Below are 16,211 nucleotides of genomic sequence, written 5' to 3' on the forward strand. Positions count from 1 at the left end.
TCATATGCTAGGATGAGAGCTCATCTTATCCTTCTGTCTCACGGACCTTTCTACCCATTGTAAAAAGACATAAAAACTAAATTTTGTCTCTTTCCCTCGGATATGAATTCTAAAAAGTTATTCTTTTGATATGTAATGTAGGTCTGTTACTGTGTCTGTTAATTTAATGTGATACAAGTCAAGAAAACCAGAAAGCTCTAATTTCTGTTATAATGTTTGTATTTAAGTACTCAAGTATTAAAGTGGTATTTGCCCAGCGAGTTGAGTTTAGAATGCTTTCCCACACGGGTATCTTGAGCTTAAGTAGATGAAACCTTGTGACTCTTGAGTGGTAATGATTCAAAATATAATTCACATGAGGGAGTTAAACACACACTCATAATAAGCCTACATGAGCCATCCCGTTACAAGGGTTTTCTTCATTTTCTAGGCCAGAGTCACAGAATAACTTCAAACTTTGTCCCAGAGATGAAATCAAAAGTCCACCTCACATACATGAAAAGAGCATCTCTATGGATTTAAACCAAGACCCGATTATTCGGGAGCAGTTTATTTGGCTTGTGGCTAAGTCAAAGTTTGCTACTTCTGGGCATGTTTGACTATAGGGAACTCACCCTCATTTTCATCCCTTAGCCTGTTCTGAAGGATGTGAAAAACACACAACTTCGTTTTTACTCATGTGGTTTTGAATGGGCACTTTAGAAGTGTGAAAAAAAAAATAAGAAAGCTTTCCATGTGCAGGGATTTGGGGATTTATTCTCTTTCTTCTCTTTTCCATTTCTTTTTCCCCTCGATAGAATTTCTGGTCTTTAAGCATCTGTAAGGTCTCTGTTTCATTCTTTCAAACCAATCCCTGATATATGGGTGGGGAGACGGGGGATATGGGAAACAGGAAATGTATTTCTACCCATAGGACAGCTTAGAACCTAGGGGACCACAGGTCACCACCCTGGGCAGAACACTTCAGCAGAAAGTGTTTCAACACAGCTTGGGCCGACATACAATGGCAGCATTCAATGGATGCGTGCTTTTTGATGGCAGTCATCCATCGAGGTACACAACTCCATCCTGGCACATTGCTCTTTCATGCATACGCTCTTAAAGCCTACTGTTTTTCTTTTTAACTTGTTGCACCTGAATCTCCCCCAGTCCATTTACTACTTAAGTTTTTAATTTTGGTATTAAACTAGTCACACAAATGAGACTTTCTGACAACCAACAAAAGAAGAGATGCGCTCATCTCACCCAAGACCCAGATCATGTCAGAAAAACCGCTCTCTTCAAAGGGAACAGAGTGATAGAAAGCCATTGCTATGGAGCTCAGTAGAATCAATTCGGTATAACTGCAGAATGGTTTCTACAAAGGATAAAAATATGGGCCAGTAGAAAAGGTGTGAGAAAACTTTAAAAATTCTTTTGACCCAGGACTGAATTCATGCAAAATGAGCCAAATTGAACTTAATTTATCAATCAGTTCAATTCACAGTAAGATAATATCATAAAAAGGGAGGGTCAGGCTTTTCATTGCTAAGTTTCTACTTTAGTATGTTTGGTATTTTATTTTCAGTGTCAAAGAACCTAGCTGACAGTTTGAATCAATTTATTTCAGCAAATATTATAAATTGATACCTGTTTTATATTTCTGTTGTTTTGATAATCCATGGCTGAACTGATTTCCCCACATTATACTCATAACTTTAAAGTGTCATTTGAGAACAGAGGGATTTTATTTTCTCATGATCTTATGCAGTTGAAGAAAAAATTCTTTGAGGTATTTTGGGAGAGATTTCCTTTGGGCTATGTCTATACAGTGTCTAAATAAATAGTGAAAAGTTGAAAAGTTCAGTCAATTCCCTTTGTTATTGGCTCTCTAGACACCAAATAAGAGTGTAGCTCAAAATGATATCTAACTTGTTCAATTAAAGTAACCTGTCATTTCAGTCCAATTAGTCAAAACCTTTGTGCACATTGTGGAAGTCTTTGCTACTCAGAGACTGTAGCAAATTTCCACACAGTTAGAGCCTACGTATGAAATTTAAGCACTACGGCATAGGCCTCAGTGTAGTGTTTTTCCCTGTCTGATTTTTCTAGGAGTTTTCTCCATAAACTCCTAATACAAAATACAAAAAATGCAGAGTAACTGGATATTTTTCTCCACTAGTTTTCCATGGAAGTCTGAATTTTGGGCTCCTTTTTCTATTCAGATCACCAAATATTTCAAAGCTAGCTGCGGAGAAAAGTAGATAAATGAGAGAGAATCTGCTTACAAGGAGCTTTGCATCTGCCTCCAACAGACAACAAATACCTTGTTGACGGAAATTAAGCCAAACAGAGGTGCAAGCAGTATTCTGAGAAAAGTACAAGGAGAATGAGGAAAAGAGTGTATGGAAGAATGAGCAGTAGAGCCCAGATTTAAGGGATGAGACTTGAAATTTAGGGAAAGGGCATTTAGACTAAAGAAACAAGAGTAAAATATTAACTTAGATGAGCAAGTTAGTGAGTGTGCTTGTGTCCTAGTGTAGACTGTGTGGAGAGATACTGCGAATATTTCAGAGCCTCAAGGGGGACAATGCATAAAATGATTATATCTGAAATTATTTACCATAGGCTCTAAAGCAAGATATTTTGTAATCTTTTATTGTCAACAAGAATTCCAAGTTTAGAGCTAACAGTGTGTGGCTAGTCGATTTAATTTCACTCTCAGGTATAGTGAAGTATTTGTCTGCTGTACATCACTCACTGGGAAGTCAAACTGATTCAAATGATGGTGAAAAAACTGTTAAGTGCCATAGCTACAAAAAAATACCTGCGCTAAAAAACTTGGTTGTTTCATACCTAAATAAAAGGGAGAAAAATTTATATTCCACAAAATATAGGTATAGATGCATTACCCATTATTCTTCTTGACAGTAAGGATCAGAAAATGGATTTTAGAGAGGATTTTAAAGAGGACTTTAGAAAGGAATCATTAAAGGTTCTCATTACTAGTCCCAAAGTGTTTTCCAGCTCTCTGTGGCTCTGCTGGTGTTCTGGGACCATTTTGCTGGACACACTGAAAGCACGCTTCAGCAGTGCAAAGGCACAGTGCTTCCTGAATTCAGCCCATCTTCTGGGATTCAACAAGGAGAACCAAGGCAACTAATTTCAATCTTGGAACATCAGCTAAATTGTGAAGTCTTTGTTTATATGATTCTGGGCATGTAGTCATAGATGGAGATGAAACTGAATCCTTCTCAAAAAGTCCATCAAAGCATTGCTTTCATCTATGTGTGTTGCTTTGTTGAGAAGTTTCCAACCACAAGGATAATACTATAAGCATTCTTCGCCAAAATTTTTCGGGAAGTAGCATCCAGGTCATGGGATTCAATGCTAAATTAATACTGAAGTTCCTCAAATTTATCGTAATTGTTTTTAGGTTTCAAGTTGGCATTCTCTGGAATCCTCAATGAATCAGAGGTCTCTACTGATGGGGTTCCAAAATACACTGTAGAAACATCTCATCCTCCCGAGAGAGTATACAAACTGTCCATGTGATCTGGTGATCCAGTTTTATGATAAGACTGGAAGACAGTGCTACAGCAGGACAGAGAGTTGAATACACCCTCCAGAGAATACCAGAAGTTTATATGTGCTCTCTCATCTTGCAAACCAGGATTTGAAGTGGATCAATTACGAGATGACAATCTAGAAACTTACTGGCAGTCAGATGGCTCCCAGCCTCATTTAGTGAACATCCAATTCAGAAGAAAAACAACAGTGAAGACATTATGTATTTATGTGGACTACAAATCTGATGACAGCTATACTCCAAGCAAGATCTCAGTCAGAGTAGGAAATAATTTTCATAATCTTCAAGAAATCCGGCAACTTGAATTGGTGCAACCAAGTGGCTGGATTCACGTTCCCTTAACTGATAATCATAAGAAGCCAACTCGTACATTCATGATACAGATTGCTGTTCTAGCCAATCATCAGAACGGAAGAGATACCCACATGAGACAAATTAAAATATACACACCCGTGGAAGAAAGCTCCATTGGTAAATTTCCTACATGTACAACTACTGATTTCATGATGTATCGCTCAATAAGGTGACCTTGAAATAGAACAAGTCATTAAACATATCTTTATCTTGTCAGTAAATATTAAATCTGGTATCTTTATTGAAAAATGCATCAATTATTTTGCAATTTTTTAATGCATTGAAAAATATTTTATTGTAAGTTTAATAAATAACTTTTGGGTCAAAAAAAAGTTTATACGTACTGGCTCTCACTTTTCCTTTTTTGTTTTTTTTTAATTTTATGTTTTGTATATGTAATTTTTTTGGTTATGACTTAATTGAGAGCTTGGGTATGCATATATAACAAACTTAAATTTGATTTTTAGAAATACCTTTTCTTAAAAGATATTTAACCATCTGCCCTAAGGAATTTCCCACTTGCCTCTTTCCACAGGCTCCAATCTCCAACCATGGCACTTCCCTCCTCATTTTCTTCTTTGTTTTCTTCACAATTTTTCCTATCTTCTCTCATATCATATATATTCCCTTCAACACTGTCATATTCTTAAATAGAGAAGTCAAAAGAACTTTGTGTTTTACTGTCCCAATCTAAATAATACTTAAAGTCTTCTTACTCCTTTTTTTTCCTTTTTTCAGCTTTACTGAGGTACAATTGACAAAAAATTATATATATTTAAGGTGTACAATGTGATGTACACACACACACATTATTTCACATAGTTAGTTACCTTTTCTTTCCTTTCATTCCCCCACTCTCCTCCCCTCTGACAACCACTTATTTGTTCTCTGTATCTATGGGTCTGTTTCTGTATTGTCATGCTTGTTCATTTGTTTTTTTTGTTTTTTTTTTTTAGATTCCACATACAAGTGATATCATACAGTATTTGCCTTTCTCTCTCTGACTTATTTCACTGAGCATAATGCCCTTTAGGTCCATCTGTGTTGTCACAAATTCTCATTCTCTTCAAATAGGTCCTTCAAACTCCTTTCCTATTAAGACAGACGTCAAATATGTTTTGGTGATTTAGCTCAAAAAGAACTCTAAAAGTATGTACCATTTTGGAAATTTTTAAGTTTTCATTTGAAGCTTCTCATAATTTTAATAAGCTTAAGTAGTTGTAAATTATGCAATTTCTAGCATGTTCTAAGCATCACACTGTAAATAAAGTTTAAAACAATTTAAACTTAGAATAGAATAATTTATATTAAAAGTAAGTTAAGAGAAGCATGTTGGGAATGGTGGAAAAGGACTTCTGAAAAATCTGCTCTGCCACAGATGAAATGAGACCACTGGCAAAAATTACCAAAATCAACTTTTTCAGAATCTTGGAAATTTAACCAAAGACTTGCAATAATCCAAGGAGAACTTATCAAGAAAAATGACTGAATCTCAGTATGAACAGTAAGCTTTGTGTCATTTAAATTTCCTCTATTCCTATCCCTCTCTTCCCAGGTCCACAGCATGCTTGAAAACCAACAGCCTCACAACTATGATGGCTATAAAAATTAGCAACCTAGTAGCCACTGGAAGAGACAGATGGGTTTGGAGATCCCCAAAAGTCCCATTCACAGAGAAATATTGCCATTTGGAAGCTCCCTGAAAAACTCCATTCTTAGGGTTTGCCTTCATTTGATCAAACTCAAAGCTTGCCCTGTGTGAACAGCCATATTCCTAGAGCATTTGTTGAAAATAATCAGTGGCAATTATTCAACATCAAAGCAGCCTGAGGTGGAGTACTAGTCAGTGCTAAATAAGAGGCTGACTAAAAATCTTAAAAGGAATATCTGAGGAATGATACTTCCATAAGTAGTGCTGTAAAGCTCTGATAATATTCTTGAGAATCTAGAATGCCAAGCACACATGCAGAACCGTGCACATTTCAAGGAAAAGCTGAAAACACCCTAATCACCCACCTCTACCAGAACTTGAGGCTCTCCCCAGGCAGGAATAGAAGGCTAAGGCAGGGTTATAGACTGCCTGTTGGAGCAGTGATGCATGCCTTCCAATACACAGAGAACCACTTGGCAAAGGTTGGAAGATTTATTAATTCAAGATACGTAAGGTAATCTCTGTCCCATCATTAATTGACCACTAAGCTTAATGAGTTTCCAATGCTTCCACATAACTAAAAATAGACTTTATAAACTTAGTGCAGTTAAATCACTAAACAACAACAACAAACAAGGATATCAAGCAAATTCAATGAGGAAAGAACAGTCTTTTTAACAACTGGTGCTGAGCAACAGGAAATCTACACGCAAAAGGAGGAAAATGTACCCCTAATTCACACAATATATAAAAGTTAACTCAAGTTATATCACAGATGTAAATGTAAGCACTAAAACTCTAAAATTTACTCTTAAGAAAACTTAAGAGTAAATCTTTATGAGTTTGACAATGCTTTCTTAGATATGACACCAAAAGCACAGGTGACCAAAAAAAAATTGATTCGATTTCACCAAAATTAAAAACTTTTGTGCTTCATAAGATACCATCAAGAAAATATATATACAGCCCACAGAATGGGAGAACATATTTTGCAGACTTGTACCTAATAAGGGACCTGTATCCAGGACAAATGCTTACAGGTCAACAATAAAAAGACAAACAGCCAAATTAAAAAGTGGCACAGGATTTAAATAGACATCTCTCTAAAGAAGATACACAAATGGTCAATAAGTATATGAAAAGATGCTCAATATCATTAGTCATTAGGAAAATAAAAATCAAAACCATAATGAAAGATCACTTTATACTCCCTGGGGTAACTAAAATTAAGAACACAGACATTAACAAATTTTGGCAAGGATGTGAAGAAATTGGCACTCTCCTACATTGCTGCTGCGATTGTTAAAGGTGCAACCTCTTTGATAAACATTTCAGCAGCTCCTCAAAATATTAAACGTACAACTACTACATAACTCAGGAGTTCCACTCCTGGATATATAGCAAAGAGAACTGAAAGCAAACGTCCACACAAAAGTTTGTACATGAATGTGCAAAGCAGCATTATTAATAATAGTCCAAAAAGTGGAAACAACAAATGTCCATCAACTGACGAACAGATAAAGAAAACATGGAAATCCATAAAATGGAACATTTGGCCATAAATATGAATGAAGCTTTGATTCATGATGCAACATGGATGAACCCTGAAAACATGCCAGCTGAAAGAAGCCAATATCAAAGACCAAAATGGATAATCCCATTAATAGGAAATGTCCAGAACAGGCAAACCTGATGAGACAGAAAGTAAATTAGTGGTTCCAAGGGGGAGAAGGAAATGGAGAATGATGATAATAGGCATAATTTTTCTCTTTGGGGTAATGAAAATGTTCTAAAATTAGATAGTGGTTATGGTTGTATAACTGTGAACATACTAAAAAGTAGATTGTATACCATGAAAGGAGGAATTTTATGATGTGAATCATGTCTCAATAAAGCCATTACTTAAAAAAGTAAACTAACAGACTTCTTCATTAACAGTCAGAAATCAGCCATTCAATCAGCCTTTTTTGAGGGGGGAGAGAATGCTGTATGATCAGTTTAGTGTTCACTGATTAAAAGTGAGGCTGAATAATTTTATAAGTGTTCATTAGACATTTGCATTTATTTTAATCATCTGTCTAGTGATTTGATTTTTTAATATTGCTTACTTTATTATAATTAATATATAAGAATTGTCCACATAATAACATCAGTCATTGATCAAATACATTGAAAATTCTTTCCCAATTTGTGGCTTACCTTGTTTCTAGTACTGATTTATATGCAAAACTTCAAATGTCTATTTATTGAAATCCATCCATTTTTCTTTTATCATTTTTTATTTCATTTTTATAAAAACCTTCTTGTTGTGGAATCACATTAATATTTGCCTAATTTTTTTTGCTTTTTTGTAGATTCATATGCTGTATTTAATTCTTTAACCAATCCGGATTATATTTTGAAGTTCTGAAGTATGGCATGTTATTGGGAATGTAATTATGGTTAAAAATAATTGTCCTAGCACTACTTAGAAAATATTTCATCAATTTGCACTGAGTTAAAATACCATTTTTATCACATACTAGTGTTTTCACTGATACTTAGGTTTGATGGTTAAGTTTTCTCTTCTGTTCCTTGTACTGATATCTCCCTATTAATTACTATAATTTTACAATGTACTTTAACATTTAAAAGCCAAGTACAACATTAAATAAGCTATATTTTTTATAGAATTATCCTGGCTATTCTCATAGATTTAATCTTACACATGAAATTTAGAATCATTTGATAAAGTTTCCCAACATTTTTAATAGGGATTTTGAGTCATGTTATAAAGTATTAAAGTGGGAGGATCTCAAATTGTACAGGCTGAGACAATGTTTAATTCTGTGTCATAAACACTTGACTTCTCAAAACCTGTTTCTTCATCTACAAATAATAATAATCCTAACCAGTAAACTATGTAAGTCTTAAAAAAGCATGCATACTTATACATCTATTACTTGACATAATATCTACCCCAGAGTAAAACATTTAAGAAAAGTTACACAATACTACTTTAAAATTTTAATTGGATTTATCATTTATTTAGGGGGATAATTGGTACTCAGATTTAGTATGTTTCTAATTCAGGAAAACAATTATTGAAGTGTTCTTTCTCTTTTCCTTTCCTAATCTTTATAGAGGTTCTTCAACAAGTCTAGAACATATTTTCACCTTAAAATCATTTGTATTACTTATTTTCATTGCTTTGTGAATGAGAATATTTGCCATTATACTGACTAAACTTTCATACTGATATATTATAAACAAATTGATTTTGTAACTGATTACATTACTAATCTTGCTTGTTAGGGCTAAAATTTTTAATCAATTATTCTGAGTTTTCTAAACAAGTATGTTTTCTAGCAACGATAATTTTATCTTTTTCTTTCCAATATTAACATCTAAATTTTTTCTTCCTTTATTATATTCTCTAGAACTTTCAGAATCATCTTGAATAACAGCAATAATAGACATCCTTATGTTGTTCTGGTTCCTAATTTTAATTAAAATGTATTCAATGTTTCAAAATCAAGTAAAATGCTGATTATTGTTAAAATAAACTTTATCACAGCATTGTTTTATTTTTAGTTTGTGCCAATTTTTTTTAGAAAGGGATATCGCATTTCATCAAGATATTCTTTGAAATATGACAAAATATTTCTTTTTCTGAATTATTGATTGATTCAATGACTTACTGAAATTGATCTATTTTGATCCATCCTTGTATTTTGAAGTAAAAATGTTACAACATAAGCACTGAAACCAGATGCCCTGTGTTTCAAAACTGGCTCTGAAACTTATTAACTATATAATTTAGGGCCTATTAACCTCAGTTTCTTCATCTACAAAATGGGGATAATAAGGTTGCTTTCCTCATGGGATTATCTTGAAGCTTAAAGTGTTAATACATATAATGATGGTTTACTTTTTAATATTCTTTTGGGTTTTCTCTGAATTTATTTTGTTATGTTTGTATCTAGCTTTGGAAGTACACTGTACCATTTATTTTTGTATACTTCACTGGCCAGACTTTGGAACCATTTCAGGAGATTCTTGCATTCTTTCAGATTTTGAAATTATTAGCATTAAATTGTATTTAGTGATCCAACATATTTAATCTCAGCCATACATATTATTTTATAGTTAGCCTTACTTTTAATTCTCCTTATGAGCTTTTCCCTTTCAGTTGTTAGCTATATTAGTTTCCTATTGTCACTGTTACAAATTATCACAAGCTTAGAGTCTTAAAGCAACACAATTATGTAACAACTGTATTGTACATATAAAAACATGATAGTTTTTATAGTTTATTCTATATATTATATGCATATATATGACATATAATTATTTCAGAAGTCTAAAACATGTGCACAGGCTGTGCCCTTTTGGCAAGCTCTTGGGGAGATCCTTTTCCCTGCCTTTCCCACTTCAAAAGGATGCTCCTATTCCTTGGCTCATGGCCCCTTCCTCCATTTTCGAAACCAGCAGTGTAACATATTTTCTCCTTCTAACCTCTGTTGAGTCCTTGCAGCTCTCTGACTCTACCTCTACTGCCTCCCCCAGACTAGGAATCTTATGGTTACCTTGGGCACACTGGGATAATTCCGGATTTTCTCCCCTTTTCAAGATCCTTAACTTAATCATATATCCGAAGTCATTTTCACCATTTATGATAACCCACTCACAAGTTCCTGGTTAGGATGTGACATCTCTGGGAGGCCTACCAGATTATTACCAGATTAGCTATATTACAGATTTCATATTTTAGTTTTCTTCAAAGAACATTATCTTGGAGCGATTTGTTTATTTGGGGTTTTTTTAGTTATTTATAAGTTTCTGTTTTCTTCAACTCTGGTTATATTCATTTGTCCAACTGTTTAATACCTATTTATTTTTTCTTATTTTTAAATTTAAGCATTTACATCTCTGAATTCTTGTCAGATTACAGCTTTGGATGCACACCATACACTTTGTTTGGTGATGTTCCCATTGTCATTTTACAATTGGTAATCGCAGGCTTGACATTCTCCTTGATCTTAGCATTATTCAAGAAAGAATTATTTTTATTGCAAGTGACATTTTAAACTTGTACTTTGTTATTAATTTCTGGTTATGCATTGTATTAAGATAACATCCTAAATACTTTATGCCTTTTGAGATTTTTTTAGGTTGTATTTGTGGCCTAATAAGTAACCAGTTTATATAAATTCAAGTTACTTTTTGATAGGATATAGAATGTGATATTAATTAGCATTATTAACTATATTAACTTTATTTTATATCCACTATAGGGTTATTTATCTTTGCCTAATTTGTAGGCTATTACAGTCCATTATACTGCCATGGATTAGGATATATGGTCATACTACAAGAACACTGAGATGTTGTTCTCAGAGAAGTTTTTAAAATTTTAGATAAAAATTGTAACAAATATGTAAGTAGAAAAAAATTTAGTATACATTTATTTGTGGACAATAAAAACTAACTGCTTGCCTGCATACTTCATTCATATTTTTGCACAAGTGCCTACCGAAGTACATTTAGGGAAAAGCAAAGCTAAATTTAAAACAGTAAACATATTCTTTTTTTTAAAATGTCAATTTAATGTCTCACTTTCTATCCTCTGATCTTTTGAAAAAGCTTTTGACTTTGCCCATCCATAGTGGAATTAGAAACAGCAAACACTGACATGGCATTATTGTCAAAAAGTATGAGGAACTTACTTTACAATAGGTAACTGCTGTCCCAGCAAAAGCCCAATGTTGGTTTTAGCTAGTTTTTCTTTAACCTTCTGGATTGCAGCAGAGAACTGATACTGAAACCATGTCTCCAAGTTCAAACTAAATGAGTTTGATGGTGTCAGCTTAACTGGAGCCAAAATAAGCCTACAGTATATGTTTATAGTCTCTGTTTTATACATGTCTGGCGCACAGGAACAATTGAAGTTGAATTACTTCTCACCCCTGGAGAGTGCAGTCCTTCAGTGTCATGACAAAGGTCACTGACAGGTCATCATGGATAAGACAGCTTCTGGATATCAAAGTACAGTTTCTAAAACTTGTCTGTTTTCTTCCCCTTCACAAAAACCAATTGTAAAAATGTTTTCATAAGAAATATATCTGTGCACATTTCCATGTCCAAATTTAAAATACTTATTTTCAATGTGGGTACAGAAAATTGTAAACTGTACCTGAGAACTATGGCTATATTTGGAAGCATTTTTTACTTTGAATTATACAGAATATGACTAGAAATAAGAAAACTTCACTGATGTATCAATGTCAAAAAAAAAAATCATAGCTTTGCCCAGGTTAACAGTGAGCTTCACTGACAGGTGCCAGAAGCTGGTGAACCAAGTATGAAGAATATATTCCCCAGTTCAAAGGAACAGAACATTTTTCAAATCCTTCAGTACACATAAAGAACATTTATTTTTATATAAAGTGGTCACTACTGTAATTTTAAATTTCATTTCTTATTCTGCCCACCACCCTTTTTGAGCAGAATGAGTTTCCAAATGTTGATTTTCTTTAAATGTAAATGTTATAAAGACCAATTACTCAAAGGATATTCTATCCTAATTATGACAAACTTCATTTTAATATTCAAGATGGTGGTATGTATAAATAATAAGTTTGAGATCTAATGGTCCACTTTCAGCATTGATCAACTGATCCATGTGATGTCTTGTTGCTGTCGCTATACTGACCTCTGCAGGCTTCTGAAGTTGGGAACAACTGTTTACTCTGTGTAGCACTGCTGGCTATTGTACAAGAGTAAAATGATGGAGTTTATAGTCATAAAGGACTTACACATTTTAAGAGTTACTGATGAGCTAAAATCCCTTTTTATTCTATCTTTCATAAAGAACTTTGTATAGATACGTTTTGAAGAACAATTTCAAAAGCAGTATTGATCATTTTTTTATTACTAAATAACTTTCTTGCCCAACAAACCTGTTTAAGATGAAAAATCTCCCTTTAAAATGAACACTTTAAAAGTCATTTTTAATGATTAATACAGGAAAAGACTCTTGGTCAGTTAGTAGGTGCAATGATTTTAGTTGAAAAAATATTCCTTTGCAAATAAACTATATGTTGACTCTGATTTTATCCCATGTGCAGTTTGGTTCTTTTTCCATCTGTTACCACGTAATAAGCACTTTCACTTGCAAGTTAGGGAGCCACTTGCAGACTTACTGAAGCTCAAATGAGGCAGACTATGAATTCTAATATAAATATTACAACTAGAAAATAAGTTTTCTGAAATATCTATGTTGAATTCAATTTTATCAGTTAGAATTATGCATTACCTGTAAAGAACTAGTCAGTTCCTCCCAGCTTAAGTCTTCTTACCCCTCTAATAATTTGTCTCTAACATTTGTTCATGTCCAACTATAACTTCCCAATTAGTCTCTTACACTTCATATATGTATATTATATATATATAATATACATATATATTATATGTATATATAAAATTTGTAACTCATGGTCCAGTCTGGTTGATTTGCAGAGCAGTGCTCCAAACTTTAAGTTAGCAACAAAAGCATGTTGAACTACAGCTCTGTGTATGCCTATTTGTGGTTTAACAAATGACAAAAAATTTGGTACTGGAAATATTTTTGTATGGTTTATGTTTTCCTTTGCTTTCTTTGCATTTACTGATTTTAGTAATCATTTCACCCATTTCCTATAGCTACCCAAACTATTTTCTTAAACAGATACAGGGGATATTCAAGTAGTTTCTGGCTCTCCGTCAAGTAAAAAAAATCATTTATTAAATGAACTTTTACTAATGCATCTTTGAAAACTGAATTGTGCTATGTTCTACCACCTTTCCTCTATCTGTAAAACTACAGGCGATACGGATTCTGTAGTAGTTCATCTCATCCTAGCTGCTGACAACTGAATCCTGTGTCCCAGAATTTAAATAGTCCAAAACTTTCATTATAAGCCACTATCATTTCAAACACTGTATGTTTTAGAATTGATGTTAATAGTACTTTGATTAGTTTAGCCAAGAAATATACTTTTATATGAAATATACACGCAAAGCCAGGCAAAAAAGTGTCCTTAATATATTATCCCTACGAATTTTTGGAAGAATAATTGGGAAAATTTTAACATTGACTAGGTATTGGAGAATCTTAAGGGATTACTATTAATGTTTTATGTGTGTTCCAGTTATGTTTCTAATAAGTCCTTATCATATCGAAATACATGCTGAACTGTTTGCTGATTAAATTATATAACTTCTGGAATTAGCTTCAAAATATTCCAGTGGTATTGCTGGGGTAGGGCAAGTAGTAGTTGGTGAAAATATAGATGAAAAAAACACTGCCTTCAAAAATCTAGGTGGTAAAAACTGGAGGTTCACGATACTATTCTTTGATTTCCCAACCCCAACTTGAAAATAACAGTAATTATTTCACACCTCTTCCTAATCATTCAACTGAACCAGCATCTCAAACCTGGGTCACTGAAGTTCTCCTTTATCCATATTCTTTTAATACAAAAAGTTACGCACTCTAGATCTGGCCAGTTCCACACCCACCAATAAGCCTACCTGTCCTCTCTTCTACTTTATAATGCTGCATTTGATTTCCTAAATACACTAGTACCATGTTCTATACCATTCTGTTTCATGCCTACACAACTTTGCAGGTATTGTTCCACCCTCTACTCCATGTGTCTACTCTTTCTCTTGTTTCTTCAAAAGTGAGGTCAGATACCACCTCTTCCAAAAACCTGTTTCATTTAGCTAAAACCTCAAAAGATTCGCTAGTTATGCATTCAATTCTCTTTCTGTTACAGCTCTACTTTGTACTTTTTTTTTTTTTTTGTGGTACGCGGGCCTCTCACTGTTGTGGCCTCTCCCGTTGCGGAGCACAGGCTCCGGATGCGCAGGCTCAGCGGCCATGGCTCATGGGCCCAGCCGTTCCGCGGCATGTGGGATCTTCCCGGACCGGGGCACGAACCCGTGTCCCCTGCATCGGCCGGTGGACTCTCAACCACTGCACCACCAGGGAAGCCCTGTACTTTTTAATTATTATACTTAATCGTACATTGCATTTTATCACTTTACACATATCTCACTGAAAGTATTTAAGATTTTATTGCATGTGTATAATGCATGGATGTTATTTCTAATTACATTTTATTTCCCTAGTCCTGTTTATTCTCCCCTTCATCATTCTTACCTGTTTTTTATTCATATTATTTATACTGTTACAATGTATTTTTTAAGGCTGCCTTAAATAATTTTTTATACATTTGGAGCATACATAAATGAGCCAACAAATAATCTTCCTTACTAATCGTGAAACTCTTCAGGACACCTAATGTCTCTTGTTGACTTCTGTATACCCAGCAATAAAGCTGTGTTAAACTAAATTGAAAAAACAAAAAAATTCAAAAGAACAGTTAGTAGTGGTTTACTATAGAAGGAGAAGGACAGTGAGGGAAGATTTCTGGAATTATCCAGTTTAGAAAATGCTCTAAAATAAATTTCTAAAACTTTATTTTCCATTTTATATTTTCTAATGTATAAAGTTGTTACTTTTTATTACATGAAACTGGATGTACATTATTGATCTGGAGCCTAATTGTTTTTTTTAATCTTTCATTATAATTACATAGTATTCTTTTTGGTGGTGTTGTTGTCTTGCCTTAAGAAAACAACTATTTAATTGTTATAATGGCTGGACCAAAGCACATATTACTCTATAGGTTTGTTTGTTGATAAATCTTAAGTTATCATGAAGATACATTTGTACACATGTTAATTCACAAACATATTTACAAAGCTAGGTAGAGTTTTCATCTCAATTAAGTATCCTTTCATTTACCATGGTGAAATTAACAATCAACATACAAAAAGTAATGGGAAAGCTGAAGACATAATTCTGCTCTTAAGTGTTTTCATATAATTTCAATTCCCTTTAAATAATATTCCTGGATTATGAGCGATTATAACTGTGGGCTATACAATCTAAGCAACTTTATTAAAATTCATAAATTTTCAGAATAGGAGAAGGCCATATGCAAATATTTTTAATATAGTAGATGTTTATGGTAGCATTCAGTCTAAAATTCAGTAGAACTATTAGATCACATTTAGGGTGTTAAACTGTCACATACACACTTGTATAAATACCATTTGGAATAGGCAGAAACTTAGTTGTTTTAGGAAGGAATGGAGATATTACTATAATCCTCCTGCCCATGAAATTTACTTTAATACTAACAGTCTTTAACCTTGATTGTAAATAGAAGCAATAGGTGGGCTTTATCACCAGCAAGATCAAGGCGCCTTAGGACTAATACAGCTGAAGACTAATTCAAACATATGTGTCCATGAGCTGCCCCTTCCCTCCCTCACCACTACTGTATAGGCACTGTGCTGTGGCTTTCAGATCAGCAATCAAAAATTCCAGTATAAGAAATCATTTGGCAAGTTCAAGTTTCTCTCTCAAAGCCTGCTTCCAACTCCTACAACACTGTCATGGAGGTAGTTATGGGTAAGACCAAGAAGGCTCCCCCTGAATGCCCTGCTTCTCTCCCAAACTGGTTAGGAGTGGAATGTAATAAAAGTAATAAAGACAATCATAACATTTATTTCCAGCTTACTGTTGGCAGACACTCTGCTAAG

At 33.8% G+C, this 16,211-nt stretch overlaps 1 pseudogene; it reads left to right on the forward strand.

The window, feature by feature from the left end:
* The first annotated feature begins 2,923 nt into the window (after nt 1–2,923).
* LOC137228717 (anaphase-promoting complex subunit 10 pseudogene) lies at nt 2,924–4,165 on the forward strand (annotated as a pseudogene).
* Nucleotides 4,166–16,211: the final 12,046 nt, after the last annotated feature.

The sequence above is a fragment of the Pseudorca crassidens genome, chromosome 8 (assembly GCF_039906515.1).
Source record: "Pseudorca crassidens isolate mPseCra1 chromosome 8, mPseCra1.hap1, whole genome shotgun sequence".
Lineage (NCBI taxonomy): Eukaryota > Metazoa > Chordata > Mammalia > Artiodactyla > Delphinidae > Pseudorca > Pseudorca crassidens.